Source organism: Falco rusticolus, chromosome 3, assembly GCF_015220075.1.
Source record: "Falco rusticolus isolate bFalRus1 chromosome 3, bFalRus1.pri, whole genome shotgun sequence".
Classification (NCBI taxonomy): Eukaryota; Metazoa; Chordata; class Aves; order Falconiformes; family Falconidae; genus Falco; species Falco rusticolus.
In genome coordinates this window covers 104,898,690-104,918,074 of record NC_051189.1, presented here as the reverse complement: position 1 = coordinate 104,918,074, position 19,385 = coordinate 104,898,690, and the positions used below count along the sequence as shown (strand labels likewise).

The 19,385-nt window shown below is 51.2% G+C and overlaps 1 protein-coding gene across 15 annotated transcripts in view; it reads left to right on the top strand.

Annotated features, from left to right (window-relative positions):
- The window catches only part of CAMTA1 (calmodulin binding transcription activator 1), a 323,364-nt gene that overhangs the window by 163,061 nt on the left and 140,918 nt on the right, over window positions 1-19,385 (top strand). The window contains exons 1-2 of one of the 15 annotated variants that reach the window (XM_037379732.1): window positions 2,545-2,548; window positions 18,351-18,354. The exons of the other annotated variants lie outside the window; for them this stretch is intronic. The gene's annotated coding sequence lies outside the window, so the exon portion shown is untranslated. Of the gene's footprint in view, window positions 1-2,544; window positions 2,549-18,350; window positions 18,355-19,385 lie in introns of those variants that run through there. 15 annotated transcript variants of the gene reach the window in all.

The following is a 19,385-nucleotide window of genomic DNA, read 5'->3' as shown; positions in this document are numbered from 1 at the left end:
AAACTTTATACTGATTGGACCTCCCCTGCTCTGCAAGGGAGAGATAAGTTGGTGTCTCAACAGTCACCGTGGTGCATCCATCATTCTCCAGTCCCTCTTTCTTGCACATGTCTGGCTCTGCCGGCATCGTGAGTGTAAAGAGACGGGAGGAAGAGGAGGTCTGGGTTGCCGGTGAACCTCTCGGCAGCACAGGCTCGGTGCTGGCTGCAGGATCTGCACGAGCAGGATCATAGATCTGCACGCAGGAGTGATGAAACAGCTGTTTCTCGGTGCCACATCACTGTCTCCCTGCTGCGTGTGTCATGTAGGGCAAGACTTGAACGTAAGAGACGCTTTGTGCTGCAGGGTACATCAATGAGGGCAAAAATACATCCCACGGGAAACGTCTGGGATCCTAAATCACGCTGTGTTGGCTGGTGCTGGGAAGCGCTGACAGAAGGGACATCGTGCTGGACATGGAGCTGAGAAGTGCACATCTGGTCAGGGGAGGGCGGCTTGCGCCGGGTCGTACGGGGTTTCCGTACCGGCGTCGTTTCTGGTGGGTTTCGCTGATGGATGCGAACGCAGCCGCCCTGTGACAGATCTCTCACCTACTGGTGTTTCTCACCCGCTCACCTCCAGCCGACGGCGCCAGTGTTGGTCCACTGGCCCAAGGAAGGAGCCGTTTGCAGAGCTGCTGCTGAGCAAAGTGCTTGCCGGGATGCTGAGGAGCAGCTCGTCCGTGTGGGCTCTGGGGCTGGAGCTGAAGCAGGATAAATCCCAGCTTTCCCAGCCCTACAGCGGTTGAGGGTGACGCCGGCTGGGTGGCATGGCGAAGGTCGCAGGCATGGGCTCTTGCGTGCCAGCCATGCGTCAGACACCTTGGAGCACCGCGCTCGCCTGCGCCGTGCAGCTTCTTTTGTCAAACAGTTGAAGATGCCCAAGAGTGACCAGGATTTGTAAGAAACGAGGTGCCCACCGTTTTAGCCTGGGTTGTGGTCAGGTGCCCAAAATCGGCCCCGAATGAGCACTGGGAAACCAGTGTGGTTCAGAAGAGCCTCCAAGGGTCTCTTACCCTCCCCAGAGCCAGATGCTTGGCTGATCATCATGGTCAAAAGCAGCCTTAGCACGAGTCAGTCCCTCTCGTTTCCTTGACGTCATTAGAGAAACACCTTTTTATTCCAAATTCCATTTGCAAGTGAACCTTGAAATAAAGCAATGACACTTGCTTTTTATAAAGCAAGCACTAGTGTTGTGAGGTGGCATCCTTAATGTTAAAAAGGCAATGCCTAATTTATTGAGCGCATACTGAATATTTTTTTTTTTTTAAAAAGGGGTTGAAGATAACCTTTGTTAATATTACTCTTGGCCGTAGCCCTGTTTGGTTCAACGCTGACCTGGAAGAAGTCCTCGGTGTGGCTGCAAAGGCTGCGCTGGTTCAGGGAGCGGCATGGGGACGGGGGAATTGCCGAGGAGGAGGCACAGGCAGGTCCGCGGTAATTGTTTGCCGTCCGCCTGCAAAGAGCAAGGAGCTTTGAAGGGTACGGGAGCTGCAGAGCTTTGTGCTGCTGACAAAGGACAGAGGATGTGGTTGCGGCTTTTCATCCCGCTGCTTTCCCTTCCTTCGAGGAGAGCATTAAGTACACGTTGTGATTGATTTTGTAGCGAGCCAGGTGAGAGCAGGCTTCCTTCCTTGAGGCAGGGTAGGTAAAGGGCCACGTCTGCTGTTTTTAAAAGCAAACAAGGCTGTAAGCCAGACTGTATCAAAACGCAGTGTTGCAACCAGTGAGCTGGGGAAAATGAAGGCAAAGGAACGGTTTTCGATTCTAAAGAGAGTTTAATGCTGTAAAGGAAAAGATAATGAGGAAACAAACAGTTATGTGCTTGAACTCCAGGAGATGCCGTTCTTAGAGAAAGAACCGTGAAAGATGCTCTGGTCAACTGGGGGACAAAAGGCGTTTGGGGGATCAGGAGGTCCTGCTTCGTGAAGGCGGATGGACTCAGTCCTCTTTACAGAGCCCTCTGCCGTGAGCTCGGTGGCAACCATGGGCTCCTGTCAGGGCTGAGGTTTGCTCTGCAGGATCCTCTTCGTGTTTCTTTCAAATTATTTATCTAATCCTGTGGAACATCTCTTTGAGATTGGTCTGGGGTGAAGTTCTTTAGAAGAGGAGCCTTTGCGTCCCAAGGGTAAACTTCAACACAAACGTAAAATAGCATCTGCTTGTTGGTAGATTTAGGGGGGGGCTGGAGATTTTTAAGCATATTTGTTTGAGCTGTTGTTGGGGAGCTGAGATCTCAGCGGCGGTGGGCTAGCGGCGGCTGCCCCTGCGTTGTGGGACGTGGTGCACGGGGAGCACCCTCCAGCCTTCCTGAGCCACCGCTGCGGCCGGGCTCGGCGATTCTCAGGCTTTGCAAGAAACAAAAACAAAGCACAAAGGGGAAAAAACCCTGAAGAAGCAAAGGATGGGTTTTTAAGGAATGATGCCGCTTGCTTCCCAATAAAGGAATGTTTTATAGCATTATGTCCTCTAAGTTTATGTTAAATACGCAGCGGGGTCTTGCAGGGGCTGTGGTTTGGGTCTCAAAGTTTCACTCTTCTCACGTGTGGCTCTAAACCCAAATAAACCTTGCGCAGAGCAGGGTCCTGGGATGTGGCAGTGGCAAAGCTGTCCCTGTCAGAGGTGCTCCTCGCGGCGCCCAGGAGCGTCCCCGTCCTTCCCCCTGTCTGCTCTCACCTTAACGGTACAATGTCTTCATTAGCCGCCCTGCTGGTAATCTGCTGCTGATGGAGATTAATAGAGAAAATATTTTCTAAACATTTCTGTATGCGTTTTCATTAATCTATGCTCGGAAAATTAATCTTGTGGGGCGACCTGCAGAAGGTGTTAATTGTGGTTTTGGAGGAGGATTTATCAAAAGTTTGTGGAGGTGCAGCAGCCGCCGCACAGCGGTGGCAGGAGTTTCAGAGGGAGCAGCCCTGTCCTTCACACCCTTATGCTTAATGCAGATAAAACCATTTACTTCTTAAAAACTCTTCGAAGCAAAGTGTAGCCTTGGCTCTGTGGGGGCTGTGAACCCCTTTGGGCTCAGCGTGGGATTAGAGAAGAAGGAATATGGGAATAATTGGGCTCGTATCCAGCCTTAATAGTATTCTTCATCGTGATTTTTGAAGACCACTCAGACGGGGGGATTTGTTGGGGTGGATTTTTTTACAGTTACCAATAATGAAATTTGGCTTGGAAACCGACCTGTGCGTGTTACGTGAGGAGGTTTGGTGCGATGATGATTCATTGTCCACTTTTACTTATGAAAGCACCCTCAGTAAATTCCTTGTGATTTGTAAACCTACAGGCAGCGTATTGGATGGAAATGATGAATTGGACGGCTGAGGGAACAGATTTCTGTCCACTCCAGGGACTCGTTTCTAATGACACTTCTTGCGGTCGTAACGCGTGGTTTGGGGAAGCCAGCAACCCAGAATTTTCTGTGTTATCTTCTGCTTTTCCTTGACTATTGAACATGAGTAGGCTTCAGTGACTGAGAAAATACTGCTTTTCGATTTTGTGTTTTAGCTGGCTTAAGTCGGTCTCAATGAAGCATTTTATTTTGGCGGTAAACAAGTATATGAGCGCATGTTCTTGCCTTGGCTCCCAAACGCTGGAAAACTCCTGTTTACAAAAATGAAACAAATAATTTTTAAATTTATGCATGTTGCTGTGTGCCTTCCTGTGATCTGTTGGACACCGTGAATGTCTGGACGCTGTGAATTATCCGTGAAAGTATTGATCTTTTTCTGAGCTATATTTAACCAGTGAAAATTGTAGAAAGTGTTTGAAGTTTCCCTGTATGGATACCGGTTTCATAAGAGGGGACTGCTCTCAAGGGATGGCATTTCACCAGTTCAGTCTTGAAAAAAGCTGAAATAGTCAGGACTTTCATGTCCAAGTAACATTTCCGTTCTTGCTCAGATGACACGCTTAATTAGATCGGTGCATTGCACCTTCGGGGAGCTGAGACAAGGAGCAGCCCTCTGAAACAGGGAAGTCGGCCTTTACAAATGGGGAAAACGAGGACCTCAGAGCTGCTGATGTCCGAACTGAGCTGTCTGGTGCGCTGGGAGAGGGAGGAACAGGAATAACGTGGCAGCGCTGTTCTCCAGCAGTTCTGTGTGCTGGGCCAGCTGCGTCCATCCCTGCAGAAGGAGCAGGCGTTTTGGGAGCGCCTCGTCTGCAGGAGATGGGGAGATGAGACACGGTGCAGCAGTTCACCACCTGGTCATGCTGCTGCTGCTGCTCTAAAGGAAAAATGCCTTTTCTGTTTACATGGGTGCAGCCATACTTTGTACTTGCATTCACGGAAAAAAGCTGTTTGGGTTGAGAAAAATGCTGATCTGCCGTGCCGAGCACCAGAGGGATTGAAAAGAACAGACCTAACAGCATGAAGCTTAAGGGTTTATTTTACGAAGTCTTGTGGTCTTTCCCAATCACTCTCAGCCTAGAAGAAATGTTTTGAATGTTTTAATTGGCTGTGATGGGGAAGGCAGAAGATTCCCTCTGCCTGAGAAGAGGTGATGTGCTAAAAATGATTCAGCGTTCTGTTTTGTCAAATACCTCATCAGCACTGTCTTGCTCTTATTGAGGAAACAAGCAGAAAGCAGTTTAGAAGCAGAACTGTTGAAACTGCCAGCTTATCACTTGACTTTCATCTGCCAGTGCCCAGTGACAGCTTGGGTCTCCTTCCCCGCGCACTGTCACCATGGCAGGACCCTGCAGCTGGGAGCTGTGCCGTGCCGTGCCATGCCGTGCCATACCATGCCATGCTGTGCCGTGCCGTGCTGTGCCATGCCATGCTGTGCCGTGCTGTGCCATGCCATGCCATGCCATGCTGTGCCATGCCGTGCCATACCATGTCATGCTGTGCCATGCCGTGCTGAGCTGTGCCATGCCATGCCGTGCTGTGCCGTGCCGGGGCACTGCCCGGGTCCTGCATCCCCTCGAAGCAGCTGGGTCTGTGTGACCTCCCATTGCATGGAATGTGCAGATCCATGGAATTTGCAGCCCTCATGACCTGCTAAATAACCTAGGGGTTCAATTGATGCCCTTTGTTAGCATTTTGAGCCTCCTGGTTAAAAAGCATAGAAGGCTGAGGAGGGATGTGTAAGATCCCATCTGTGTGAGCAGTTTGTAAGATTAATTTGTGTGAAGGCTTGCACCTAGTTAATCCACCATTAATCAGCAAAGCCCACCCGTTCTATAATTGGATGCTAGTGACAAGTTAGTTAAAGCAAAATTAAATGCCTTCATGTCACATTTGTGTCTGGGAGACGTTGCAGATGACGCCCTTCATCAGTGCACCTTGGCTGTGGGGATGTATCTGGTCGTTGCTGTTGCAGCCGAGTGGCTGGGGAAGCGTGGGGGCATACAGCCTTACCCGGTGGTGGGAACACGGCCCCGGCACGGGGGAGTCGAAGACCTCTGGTGCTACATGGGCAATACATGGTGGGACTCTGAGTCGGAGGCTCCAGGAGAATGGAGAGGTCCATGGGGACAGCCCGTTCGGTGCAGCCCGGTACCCTTTCTGCCCCCCGGCTGGGCAGCCCCGAGGGCGGCAGGGAAGGGACAATCCAGACCGAAGGTCCAAAGTGCCTCACGCTTGAAATCCCATGCCACCTGGAGGAGCACAAATAAACTTTTTACTGTCACGGGTAGACAGATCCTCTTTATACATCTGTACTTCGAATGCTGGTCTTAGAAACCGCTGATACTGTACAAGAGAAGGAAATATGCTCTTAGCTCACAATTTTTGCTTGTGGTCTCCATAGTGACTCGGCATATGGAAGAGCTTGGCTTTTGTGTTAAGAGCTGTATTTTCCTTCCTCAACAGTCCAAGCGTCATAACAGTTCAATAGTCCTGAAGAACTCTTCAGAAGGCAGAGAAATAACTTGTAAAATCTTAGATATATTGTCACCTCAGGAAGATGCAAGGCAGGCCTCCGAAATTGTGCCGTTGTTCGTACGGAGGATGCACCAGTCTTGTGTATCTTGCCGTAGCAGACCTCTTCCGACATTCGTTATCTGTCATGAAAATGAGCTTTCCATTCTCTGATAAAAAATTAATACAAGTCAGATGTCGACCTTTTTTGCTGCTTATTGAATGTCAAAAACACTCAGCTGTTTGCTGGTGGTGAACTTCAGTAAATTTAGGCACACTGATCTGGAGAAATTAATGCTTTGCTGTTTGGGTTTGTGGGACAGGAATGAAATATTTATAAGTTGATTGCAAGCAATATAAGATTAGTGTTTCTACAACAGCTTGTCCACAAAGATGTTCCTAAATGCTTGCTTACTGTAGCTCCTGCCATTGCTTGTGAGGAATAGTGAAGCTCTGAGGGTTTTAAATGGGAATGGGACGATTTAATATTGGCGTACACAATCATTTGTTTTAGGTTGTGTAAATGCTTTTTAATTAAGTGATTCGTTGGAAGGAGGTTTGAAGGTCAGGTCCTTCCAGGTTTTCCGTGCACTTAGATTCAGCTTTCAGAATTCAAGACCTGCTGAAGACCTTAAATGACTTCCTGAAGTGGGGAAGGGAATATTGACTTGGGAAGCTCCCTTGATGGCGTAGATGGCTTGCCACAGCCGTCCTGTCTTTCCTCTCGGTATTTGTGATGCTGTAATGCAAGTTACGCTGCCTTTGCAAAGAGTCTGAAGTGAGCTGGCGGGGAAGACTGCGTATTGACCATCGCATCGCTGACTCCAACAGCTTCTGGTCTGAAATGCCACTAAGGGGTATAAAGAGAACAGGACCAAGACACTGGGTATCTCACAAACTGGTTGAATGCGTCATTTAGGCACAGTGTAGTATGTCTGCACGTAACTCCAGGGCTTGTTTTGCACAGGGGAGACTGCCAAAAAAATATTTCGGCTAAGGCTTCTGGTCCATTCCAGCACAAAATTAATCCAAGATAAAACTGCATGTATAATTAATAGCTCCCCAAAGTTCTTTTACGTATTTATATATCTGCTGTAAGTTGCATTTGTTAGACTTGTCCTTATTTCCCCGAACCTGAAAGACGGTGAGTGCACAGAGCCGTGTGCCTCGCGCGATCGCAGCCTGTGCCCAGCACCCTGCTGCGGTCATTAGTGGATGTGGCTTTTTTCTGCCACAGACGTGCAAAAAATACTGGCTCAGCCTGCATTTCCCCAGGGCACTGTCAGATTTTGCCTTGTTTCCCCCTGCTGCAATGGTCCTTTTTTTCCCCAAAAAGAGATTCAGCTGGATAATAAAAACTTTTCTAACTCCTGCACAACCTGCCTGGATGACGGCCGCGGTTGGGGCAGCTGGGCTTGAGAAGGGCGGTGGTGTTGTTATGGCAGCCAGCGGATATTTGACGTTCTCACTTCAAGCCCGTCCTGTATTTGCTTTTCGCCCTCCCGGCCCCGCGCTGGATGTCCCGTGGGATTCGCTTCCCCCCTCTCCTGGTGTCACTGTTGAGCAGAGCGCAGCTGAGGGCATCCCGCCAGGAACCCTGGCTGCAGCCCAGACCCGAGGTCCGGCAGAGGTGCTGGTGCTCTCCCTGGCGATGCCTTTGGCCCCAGCTTTCATCACAGCTCCGCTGCGCGCCGAGGTGGTGCAGCATTCAGCCCTCTGCGATCCATGTCTGACGGCGCACTCCCCCATTTCCGTGGTGTTGACTTCCAAAGCCTGGCTGTCCCCTGAAAAAAAAAAAGAGTATTGCCTCTTTGTTCATTCTAAGTTTATCAGACATTAATTGAATCAAGAAACCCTTTGTTCTTTTCTTCCAGCAGATGTTAAAATGGAATGACTAATCACTTTCTAAGTCTTTTTATAATTGTGTATTTGCTACCACAGTCAAGTCTCCACTAAGGCCGGCTCAATAATCTTTTTTTTGTGTGCGATGGGTCCTCAGATATAAACGTATTTAGACTCCTAACTGTCTTCATTAACCTCTGCTGAATCTGTTGGGTCTCAGCCCCGCTAACAGCTGAGATGACCAACACAGACATTAACGGTTCGTACAGGTTTGTGTCTGATTTTCCGTTTACGTTGTAGTAGAGATGATTAAAGCCTTCGAGAAGAATCACAGCTAAATCCTGTCATAGCCTAGCCTATTATTTTTTTGTTCTTCTATTAGGATTTTAGGCATTTCTTTGACATATTTTTATTGCCAGATTAGGAGGAAAACACTTGACTTGTTTGCAACGTTCTCATTATATTGTCTTTATAACATTTCTAAAAGAGAATAAATATAAAACACTTCTGCGTATTGTGGTCATATTTCAGCCTGACATTAATATGCTCCATGATTTTCCAGCTCACAATTCTTCTAACCTTGTGGTGACAGTCAAGAAACCCTCGTACCTGGGGAAACATGCGATTGCACAAGCTGCTGGCGTCGAGATGATGTGCAGGGACCCGGGTAATGTCTCTGTCCTGTAGGTTTTATGTATCCCACTTCAGTGACTGCCAAGGCGGCGCTGGGTGAGAAAACCGTCTCGTGGAGCCAAAGCAGCCTCTCGTCCCGCTTTTCCTCGTATTAACCCCCTGCTGATGCCGAGGTCATTCGGATGCTTTTCCCAGTGTGAGAATACGGGAGTCTGGGTTTCGCGTTAAGGTTACATCACCCAGGGCTGCTCGTAATAACAGCAGTTTGACAGGTGTTGTCAGACCATCCGTCCGGAGAGCTCTGCCACCCTGGTTGTAGCCAGGTCCCAACGGGACATCTGTCCCCGAGTCCCTTCGAGGTGAGATGGTGGAGGTCGATGTTGGAAGTCTCTCCCAGTGAGAATCCCTGTGTCCTCCGTACCCGGTGGCGCAGAGGTCGCTTGGAGTGCGCGGCATGCGTGGCTTGACCCACCGATGAGCTTTCCTACCCTTGCACGACTGATGGCAGCAGTCAGTGCCCCCGACGCCTCTAGCTCAGCTGTGCCAAGGCGGTTCTCCTGATGACACCGGGGCTCCAACCCTGACCTACTGTTGCAGCTTCCCAGACACCGTACCGATATTCCCTGTGTCCCCCGGGGACAGTACGAGCGCAGGACTGGTCGTAACCTCATGCATGCCACAGACATGAGGTGTGGCCTGACCTCATGCATGCCACAGACATGATGGATCTCAGCTTGGTACCTGGGTCTGGCCTCGCTTGGTTGTCTCCAGCACATGTCTCGCAGAGGCTGGCAGGGGCACAGAAGAGAGCGGGAGGTGGAGATAAGACCACGCACCTCTCCCAGAATTCGTTCTAGTAAGGAACCTTTGATATTTCACATGGGTAGTTTAGTTTAAATTTTTTTGTCACTAAATAGCCAATGTTTGCCTCTCCATGACTACTTTTGGTACAGACATTCGGTTTCTGTGAACTTTTTGCTTTATGTTTTTTAAAATAAACCCAGTAGGCTGTGCTCCAGCTCTCCCACCACAGTCCGTTTTTTCCAGTCTGCTCCCTTATGCCCCGTCCAGCTTTTCAGCTGTGGGTACCAAATCTGTTTGTTTCTTTTTTATGTCTGGTTTCCTTCATCTCTCCAGCATCCCCTGGTGCTGCATCCAGGGACCAGCTTGCCTCCCTTCACCCCAGTATTGCGCAGCCGTTGGGTGCAGCGGTGTGTGAGAGCTGTGGCTGTGCAGTCCTTCCAGAGCCCTCATTACCCTCCAAGAAATGTTCCCCCATCTTGGAGAAATGGTTACCCAGACGCTGGTTTTCCTTGAGGAGAGTTCATCTTCCCAAAAGACCCTGTTCCCTCAGCATGACGACCCTGCTCACACTGCCTGTGCCTCCCAGCTCCTTTGGTCGCTTGCAGCTTTTGTTTACAGCAATTCCCTGTTCGTCGTCAGATCACTGATGCAAAGATTTAATGGTGCTGGGCTTCGATTCCTGAAGAGCGTGACTGGGAGACTCTGATCTTAATTTCCAGTGAGTGGCCACGAGACGAGGCTTGGCAGTCGGACAGCTGTTGCTTATTTCGGAGCAATATTGACTGGTGCAATCACAAGATGCCTGTTATCTTAATACACAGAACCAGCTCATGACGAACGCCTGCTTCTTTGTCACAGAGTTCAGATACATCTTGTCTGCCAGCAAAGAGCAGTACTTCTCTGTAAACTTCTCTTTCATGGAAGAGAAGACGATGTTATTGCTGAGATTCAGATGTTTTATAATTTTTTTTTAGTTTTATCATGTCATTCAGAGCATCCACAAGAGTAGCTTTGGAGCAGTGCTCACACTGCATGGCCTCTCTCCTGGATAATCCTCCTCAAAACCAGTGATTTGTGCTCAGCCTTGCTCTTACCCATCATCTGAAACATCTCTCAGGTCTCCAGAAAACCCTGGAGATTATTCTAGAATATTCAGGCTGGCAGTCGCCAAGGCATGGGGGTCTTTTTTTGCGGTACAGGAAGGCAACTGGCAGGAACTACTTTGGAGCAGGAAGTGGTGCAGGATGCCTGGCTGTGGTGGCAGCCGATTTGGAGCAGGATGCAGTGCAGGATGCCTGGCAGGGTTGGCAGCCGATTCGGAGCAGGATGCGGTGCAGGATGCCTGGCTGTGGTGGCAGCCGATTCGGAGCAGGATGCAGTGCAGGATGCCTGGCAGGGTTGGCAGCCGATTCGGAGCAGGATGCGGTGCAGGATGCCTGGCAGGGTTGGCAGCCGATTCGGAGCAGGATGCGGTGCAGGATGCCTGGCAGGGTTGGCAGCCGATTCGGAGCAGGATGCAGTGCAGGATGCCTGGCAGGGTTGGCAGCCGATTCGGAGCAGGATGCGGTGCAGGATGCCTGGCTGTGGTGGCAGCCGATTCGGAGCAGGATGCAGTGCAGGATGCCTGGCAGGGTTGGCAGCCGATTCGGAGCAGGATGCGGTGCAGGATGCGTGGCTGTGGTGGCAGCCGATTCGGAGCAGGATGCGGTGCAGGATGCCTGGCTGTGGTGGCAGCTGATTCGGAGCAGGATGCAGTGCAGGATGCCTGGCAGGGTTGGCAGCCGATTCGGAGCAGGATGCGGTGCAGGATGCCTGGCTGTGGTGGCAGCCGATTCGGAGCAGGATGCGGTGCAGGATGCCTGGCAGGGTTGGCAGCCGATTCGGAGCAGGATGCGGTGCAGGATGCGTGGCTGTGGTGGCAGCTGATTCGGAGCAGGATGCAGTGCAGGATGCCTGGCAGGGTTGGCAGCCGATTCGGAGCAGGATGCGGTGCAGGATGCCTGGCTGTGGTGGCAGCTGATTCAGAGCAGGATGCGGTGCAGGGTGCCTGGCTGTGGTGGCAGCTGATTCGGAGCAGGATGCGGTGCAGGGTGCCTGGCGGGGTTGGCAGCCGATTCGGAGCAGTCCAACGGCCTCCAGGATGCCTGACTGGGTTGTCACCGTCATCCTCTCTGCTGTGGGGTATTTTATGATTTATGGGTTTGGGGGCTGGTGATGAGCAACGCGAGTAGCAGGGTAGTGTGAAGCCAGATTAGGAGGTAGTTTGAAAAGGGTGTTTCGTGGCTCGTTGGCCGTGGCTGCTGGCCCTAAGGAAACCAGAAAGCTCGTAATCCTGTCAAGGATCCCGTGCACGCTCCCTGCTTGCATTGTTCCCGAGGGAAAGCTGTGCCGTTTTCCTCCTACCTCTCACAACTTTGCCCCTATCCAGGCAGCATCCCTCCCGTGCAGTTCTCACCCAGGCCAGGGTGATTAAGCACTTAAATTGATTAATCAAATTTCTTGTGATGAGAACTACTGTCATTCATTAATCTGAATGGGATTATAAATAAGAGTTGGCAGATAGGGAAGACAAACATGTTGACAGATAGACCTGCTGCTTTGAATACAAATTACACCGCTGCATCTGGAGGGTTTTAGCTCCTGGCAGCCTCGGGATATAGCTTCCCTAAAGGTAAAATTAGACTGAGATTAAAGTATCCCCATATTAATAAAGAAATATGCATTTATGAACAGGCAGCTACTGCAGGTGGGTGTGCAGGGCTGCATACCAATGATCCTACAGCAGGACCAGGCTGTGGATTTTGCTTCCTACGGAATTCATGAAAGATTTTATGAGGTTAGTTGTAGTCAAAACTCAAGGATAACCCAATTGCAAGTGTGTGGCTAATACCAATTTGAGCAATAAAGTAGCAGGCTGGCGTGGGCAGTTCCTGTTGGATCGTCTCACAGTTGACAGCATCACAAATAACAGAAAAACCGTATCAACGTTGTGCACTTGTAGAGACGCTGTCTAGTGTTCACTTTCGGGAGAAACAGCGCCTTGCGCTTTTCATACCATGACGTCCTGCAGGACGTGGGTTAGGTGACTTGGGAAGGGTGTTGAAGCCCCGCCACGCTGCAGCCAGGCCCAGAATTGCCAGCAGCTGCAGCAGGGCTGAAGTTTCTCTGCCGCGGGATCGGGAGGCTCTGCAAGTCGTTGCTCTTGTTGCAGAGCGGCTGGCAGGACTGCTGCAGAGCGTGCCAAGATTATAGCTGTCGCTTCCTCTCAAACCGACCTCATGCATTTCTTTCCATAAATATTTAAAGAATTCTTATTAAAAGAATTACCAGTATAAAAAAAAATCAAGAGTTTGATAGCTGGTGCGTAGCGTGTGGCTGTAGTCTGCGCTGGAAGGTCAAGGAGCCAACGTGCTTCTCGCCACCGCAGCCAGGCAAACCTCTCTGTGGTGATGCTGCTGGCGGTGGCAAACGGGGCAGCGACTGGGTCCGGCTCCAGGCACCCTCAGATGGGGAGAGGAGGGGGCTTGCACAGGATGAGAGGAGCCTGCAGGAAGGCTCGACCTTGGGCTGCGGTTTGCTGGGGAGCTGCAGGTGGGAGATGGGTGGGTGAGTGCTGGAGGATGCAGGAGCCAGCGGACAGTACTGGTAAACGCTCTGACTGAAGGCACAGGCTGCCAGCATGAAGAAAAGAGAGGTTTGGGCAGGCTGGAAAATGCCGTTACTGACATGATGATTAAATAATAATTTAACTCACTGCATGACAGCGTCGCTGGGTTCATCATCACGTTCCTGCGTAACTTTTCCTTGGCGGCAGGGCTGGTGGAAAGGATCCAGTGGTGCCCGGCCGCACAAGGCAGTGGGCAGGGCTGTGGCTACTGAGCCCCGTCCTGCGGGAGGAGCGGCCACACGCCGTTAGCATCTTAACAGGGAAGGTGGGAACCCAGCGGGACCTTCTGCCAGGGTGGAACTGCCGAGCCCCCATCCGCTTCTCCCTGCAATGTAGCACCCCGTGCCGCCTGCGCAGCCAGCCTCAGCGATTGCAGCACCACACTCCCAGACCTGCGGGTTTTGGACGAGGGAAAAACCCCTCATATATGTTAAAGAGGAAAAATGTCACTGTCCTTCAGTGTTAGGCAGGTAACGCAGTTTAGCGTATCTCTTTTTCATGCATCAACACAATACGTAGAGAGGCTAAAGAGTAGACTTAAAGAAAATGGCATTCACTGGGAAAATCAAGGGAAGATGCTAAAATACATCACTTTCTAGGGACTGCTCTCCTTCCCGCATATAAGGAAGAGGCAGGGAAGTGTGCCAAAGACAGGAGTCATTCGCGGGGATCTGAGTGAGAAGTCTTCGAGTGAAGAGCTGCAGTCTGTGCAGGGGGCTGCCATGAAGAAAGGTCTGAGGGTCAGACTGGGAACGGGGGGACACGTCTTGTCAGGTGTACAGTGTGGGGCTGCAGGCATAAAATAGAAATTCTGGAATTTGGGGCACTGAAGATCGGTACCCATATATGCAGAGTTCTGCCCATTAGCTGACGTCGTTAGAGGAATCATTTCTAACAGTAAGAAAGTTAAAACCCGCAATCCTTGCAGTGACTTCAGAACTCCACAGAGGGAAAACAGGGTTTGAAAAAGAACCCATTAAACATTTAAATATTTCATTAAATATTGAACATTTCAAAAATTGCTTTCTAATGACTCCTGAGGTAAACAGAACAATATTTGGTAACAAAAGCTACCAGAAGTGACAAGGTCCTGCAACAAATGGAGCTTGGCTCTAGATTTTGAGGCTGCGGTAACCTCTCCTGCGATTAGCCATCCAACGAGATCCCTGGGCTCAATCCAGAAACTTTATCTAGCTGTAACTGCTGGTGACACCAAGGGCATCAGGAGCATTTCAAACACGCCAGAAAAAGATCCAGTAGGATTAAAACCAAGATTCTTGCCCCAGGCTGAGTGCCTGAGCAGCAGCTGGTGCCCCGGTGCTGCAGAGAGGCCGTGCTGCAGTGCCGCAGCCGTGCCGGCTGTAGAGTCCCGCAGAACCCGAGCCTTCGTTTTTGGGCTACAGCTTAAGTGGCAAACTACGAGCAGTTGTTTAAGTTCTGTTGACGTTGCTAAAAGGCAGCCGTGTGAATCAGCCCAGCGCTGAGAGCCGAGCATCGCTCCTGCGCTTTGCAGAACCAAAGTTACCACCTGTAGACGCTGGGGCGAAACACGACCTGCCTAACATCTGTGTTTGGCTGAGATCAGGAGTGAGAAAACGTGTTTAGCAGTGTTTCAGTTGAAGATTTGCTGCAGTAACGGGAAATTTTGGATGCCTCCCTGTGTTATGACACTTTTCCCTGTTGTAGATCAAAATAAGACCCACGGGTGCCACCCGCCTGCCCCCCCGGTGGTCCCTCAGCGCCGCAGGCTCCAGCCGCCACCACACCTCCCTCTTTTAAAAAGCCAAACCAGCGCCAATCTGTACGGGGAAACGTTGAGGTCGGTTTCTTGTTGCATCCCCATCAGCTTGGTGTCACTGTGCATCGCTTTGCCCTCCGAGACTTGTCAAGAACCTGCTTCTCCGCTCACTTGGCCAAGCCCCCGTTGTTGCTCCCCCCTCCCCAGCCACATCTCGCTGCCAGGGGAGGAAAACTAAGATTGATGGCACTAGGTTCCCCGTGCGTGGTGTTGGCATCGAGTCAGGGGGGTTTATAGCAGCACGTTGGCTTTTCTCACTGAATTTTGATTAATGGAGCAGGCGGGAGCCGCTGCCGTCTCCCAGCTCCTGCGGCTGACAGGGGCGAGCCTAATCTGATGTTTAAATGGATTTGGAACGTGTCTGTGGCTCCAGCAACCCCGTCCTGAAGGAAGGACCATCTGCTACAAGATAACCCGATCTCAGAGGGTGCTTGCTTTGGCGCTCTCTGAAAAGAGAGGTGACACATAAAATCTGAGGGGTTTCTCCGATGCTTGCTGATGCAGTGGCCAAGAGGCAGCTCACGTTAGAGACTGGAGGGTTTCAGTCGCCTTGCTTTTCTGACCGCGCTCTGCCCTCTTGGAGAAGATCGGCAGAGAATTTTGTGGGTGCTTGTTACAGATGCAGATGGAAAATCACTCGTACATGTAAAAGAAGTGTATTACTATGGACAACTTAACACGTTTTTCTGATCATGATTTGTATGAAAACCAGGGAAAGCGGTATTGGGAAGATTGGATGGTGTCTTTGCTGGGATGCGAAGAAGCTGGTGAGAAGAAGGGGATAACAGTGGTGTCTGTGTGAACAGGTGATGGAAGTACCTGTGACAGGGATGGCAGAGTGGGTTTGATCGTTGCATTTTGATTGGTGTCTCCAAAACGCAGGTTACTGCATTGGAGGATGCCGACAGAACCGACAAGCTGCTTTTCCACTTTCCCTTACCACGTCTGAGAAACCTGTGCCAGCTGCAGCCTTGCATGCTGTTGCAGGGCTGCGGCTCCCGTGCTGTGCCCGTGCCAGGGCGGTGCATGGCTGTGCAGCTGACGGCGGGGCTGGGGAGAGCAGAGCTGGGCTCAGGCACAGCTGCTAATTTGGGAGACCCATGCCCTGTCCTCAGGATGGTGAGAAGAACGAACCTAACGCCTCGGTTGGCTTTCCCGGGATGCACGGTGGCAGTGCTGCTGCTGCAAGCACTATGCTATTCCCTGATGGAAGTTGGGGGAGAAGCTCTGCAATGGTTGATGTAATTACAGGAGCAATCCCGCGCAGTGCGGTGCTGTAACGGGGATGCGATGAGCTGCTAGGCTTGAGTGAGTGCTGCTCAGCACCACCACGAGAGCCGAGGGTGGTGGCAGTGGCTTTCCATCCTCCCACGCTACCGGTGTCACAGGCCACTGAAGTGGTCGTTGTCCCTGTCCCTGGATGTTGAACATCGGCATCACGTTCCTGCCAGGGGTCCTGCTGCGGGCTGTGGGAAGCGCTGCGCCCAGTTCTAGGGCGGCCGGCACCAGCAGCAGCTCCCAGCGCTGCCTTGCACACCCCGCTGGCGCGGGGCAGCGGGATGGCTCAGGCCAGCCCGTGTCGGAGTGCACGTCCCGGCGGATCTTAGGGCATGATGCTTCCCTTGTGTTGGGCTCCTTGGGGCGTTTGGTGGCCATTTCTACGTGGGCTTCAGGCTCCTACCGCAGCAGGCAGCAGCCCTTCCTTTTGCAGGTGCATTCGCTTTATTCAGGAACCTTTTCATAAGGAATTTCACATCCCCTATTTGGGTGATTTTGCTTTTTTTCTTTTTTCTTTTTTTTTTTTTTTAAATTCTTTTTAGACCATGTTTTGGATTTCACTTGTCTGGTCGACTGATTCCATTATTTGGGCCATTGTTTTCTGCCGTTGCCATGCACACATTCGTTTGAAGAGACTGTTCGTTCAGGCATTCCCGTGCAAATCCCGCACAGGGAGGGTGCGCGCAGGGAACGCGTGCCCTTTCCCCGCAGGTTCATTCCTCCCTCTCCAAAAGAAACAAGATGGATCCGAAACGCTGCTGGCAGGGGGAGAGGGAGGCCAGCACGGTGTCTCTTGGGAGGAAGGGGACATCCCCGGGGTTTGCTGTTTGGGAGGGGCAGCGTGGCAGGAGGGTGCAGCACCCAGCAGGGAGCCTGGTCCATCCCTGCCTGCCCCCCCCATGCTTTATCCCCCAAAACCTGTACGGATCCTGTCGGTGATGCCTTCAGGCTGCTGGGGTTTTGGAAGTTGAAGCCTCACACCGTAAAATTACTCAAGTATATTTTAATAATTTAGAGCCACAGGTCTTATGTGATTTGTTCTCTAAAGATTGATTTAGCTTCTTATTAAGGGAATTGGGAATTCAGTGTGAAAATCTGAACAAAATCTAGGCAGTTTTTATTTTTTTTTTTAAATATCCACTAGTGTAACTCACCAGGGAGAAGAATTTCAAAGCCTGTCCAACCCTATCTTGAATTTTTTATACTCTTGCTTTCCTTTTCCCATTCCCAAGGTGTTCTTGTTAAGGGAGAACACCTCAGCATTATTGTATTATTTTTAAATAAGCCACAATCACTTTAAGATGCTCAGGATAAAAAAATCCACTAATACTTTGATTTTTTTTTTCCCCTCCCTCCACTTTTCAGAAGTTTGATAATGCGAGATGTGGACTGCATATAAATGGAGGGGCAGGCAGTTGTAATTGCACAGCTCTCCCCCTCTGCCCAGAGAAGGGCCTTTTTTCTTTAATTATCTGTCGATTTTAAAAAGGTGCGAGATGAAGTAGAGCTGGCAGGGCTTGGCTCCCCAGGAGCAGCGCGGGGGCTGCAGAGTTGATGCGTGTAGCGTGAACGTCTGGGGGCAGGTATGGATCTCATGCTCAGGGGGAGCTGCCTGCACGGCTGCTCTCGGCTGGTTTCTCAGCCCCCAGAGGGACCCACCACCACCGCAGGGCTTTGGGATGGACGCCGGGCTCCCTGCACCCCCAGCCCCGGCTCGCACAGAGCACAGCCCTCCCCAAACCGCGGCTGCGGGCGCCGATGCTCTAGCACTGGACCATGCCGCCGCCGTGGGCATCCCGGTCCTGCCATGGCAACAGGGATGGGAGCGATCCCTGTGGGCGGCATCCACGGTGCCGCCAGGGGCTTCGCCGGGGGACCCGCTGTGCTGCCGGCTCCCACGGGAGTGGCGGCCGCTCACGTCTCGGTCTCTGTTCTCAAACCAGAAATCGATAAGCTGCTGAAGTGGCGTTTCTCCTCAGATGGTTCAGAAATGCCATTTCTGTTCTGCTGGAGATTTTGTAAACTTAAGAGAGAATTGTGAAAAAAAAATGCTCTCCCCTGTCCAGCCCATTAATTCAGCCTGCTCAGGACAGAATTAACCTTGGCAAGCCTTCCAGAGGAGAGAGTCATTCTAACCTTAAAAATCTGCTGATTAAAGCTGGTTTCAGGAATTCGATTTCACTTAATGCGTTGGCTGAGCGCCCAGCCTGGCATTAACATAGCCACAGACACACAGCCCTACGCATTTTTTACCTCTCCTATAAAAAAAAAAAAAAAAAAAAAAAAAAAGAAGAGAAAAAAAGAAAACTCAGCTAATGAAACCCCTTTTGCGTGTTTTGAGCAAGAATTCATTTTAAAGACTCCTTTAGCTAGGGGCATTAAGTGTGCCCTGATTCCCTGTCTCCTAAGGCCAGCCAGGGAGGTAATTCCGTTCTGCTAATTAGTTGCAGCGTGGTGTGTCGAGCCGGCCGCCACTGCCCGGGCGCTTGGTGGCCCAGCCTGGGTGCGGGGCAGGGGGGTTCATCGCCACCCCATCTCGGAGGCGGGGGTCAGCGGAGCCAGGCGCAGGAAAATCGCCACCGTGCACCCTCTGCCTGTGAACCCCCACGTACCGCGCTGTCAGACCTCAGGTTTTACGTCGTCCAACAGCGCTTAACTCATTAACCTTGAAAATCCTCCAAAACAACGAAGCTCAGTTTTCTAAGGTTTCTATTTATATCTTGAACATTTTTTTATACGCCTTTTTATCTGTAAATTAATGTCGGTTTTATTGCCACCATCACTCGTTTTGTCTCCCTCCCAGATGCTGGGTTTCCAGGGTCCGTGTCTCCCGCCGCAGCGCATTTCTCTGCAGCCGTGGTCTCCCTTGGTGCCAGTGCCCGGTGCCGTGGGGACGCTTCCCGCTGTCTCTGCGAGGCGGGGGGCTGGCTTGTGCCTGGGTCTCCTTCAGCCCAGCTGCCCAAGTTAGAACATCCAGGCCCAAAACATCCATCTAGAACTAGATTCCCATGCCGTGCTGCTGGCAGGGGGGAGGCACGGAGAAAAGAAAACTGGAAAAAAATTGTATCTGTATTCTGGATGCTTTGTCAGTTCTGTGAACCGTTAGGATTTGCTTAACAGTTTGCTGAGATGTTGAAAACCGGTTTCATGGAGGAGGGATGCTTTTATGTAATTCATTATTGACACCTCTGGAATGATGTGCGAGACAGATCTGGAGACGGGGAGCAGCGTTCCTACCTGTGGATGCAGCGAGCCTGGCAGCTCGGTGTCAGGGCTTGTCGTGGGGGTGTGTTGTTATCAGGTGGCGTTTCAAAGGGCTTCACAGCAAATGGGGGCTGGGACGCCCGTGGGGGGGTGCCGGTGTATATATGGATATATGTCGGACCAGATGATACGGATGTTCCCAGCTGTCACAGGGGTCCTCCCATGACACACTCCGCACCAGTTTCCCTG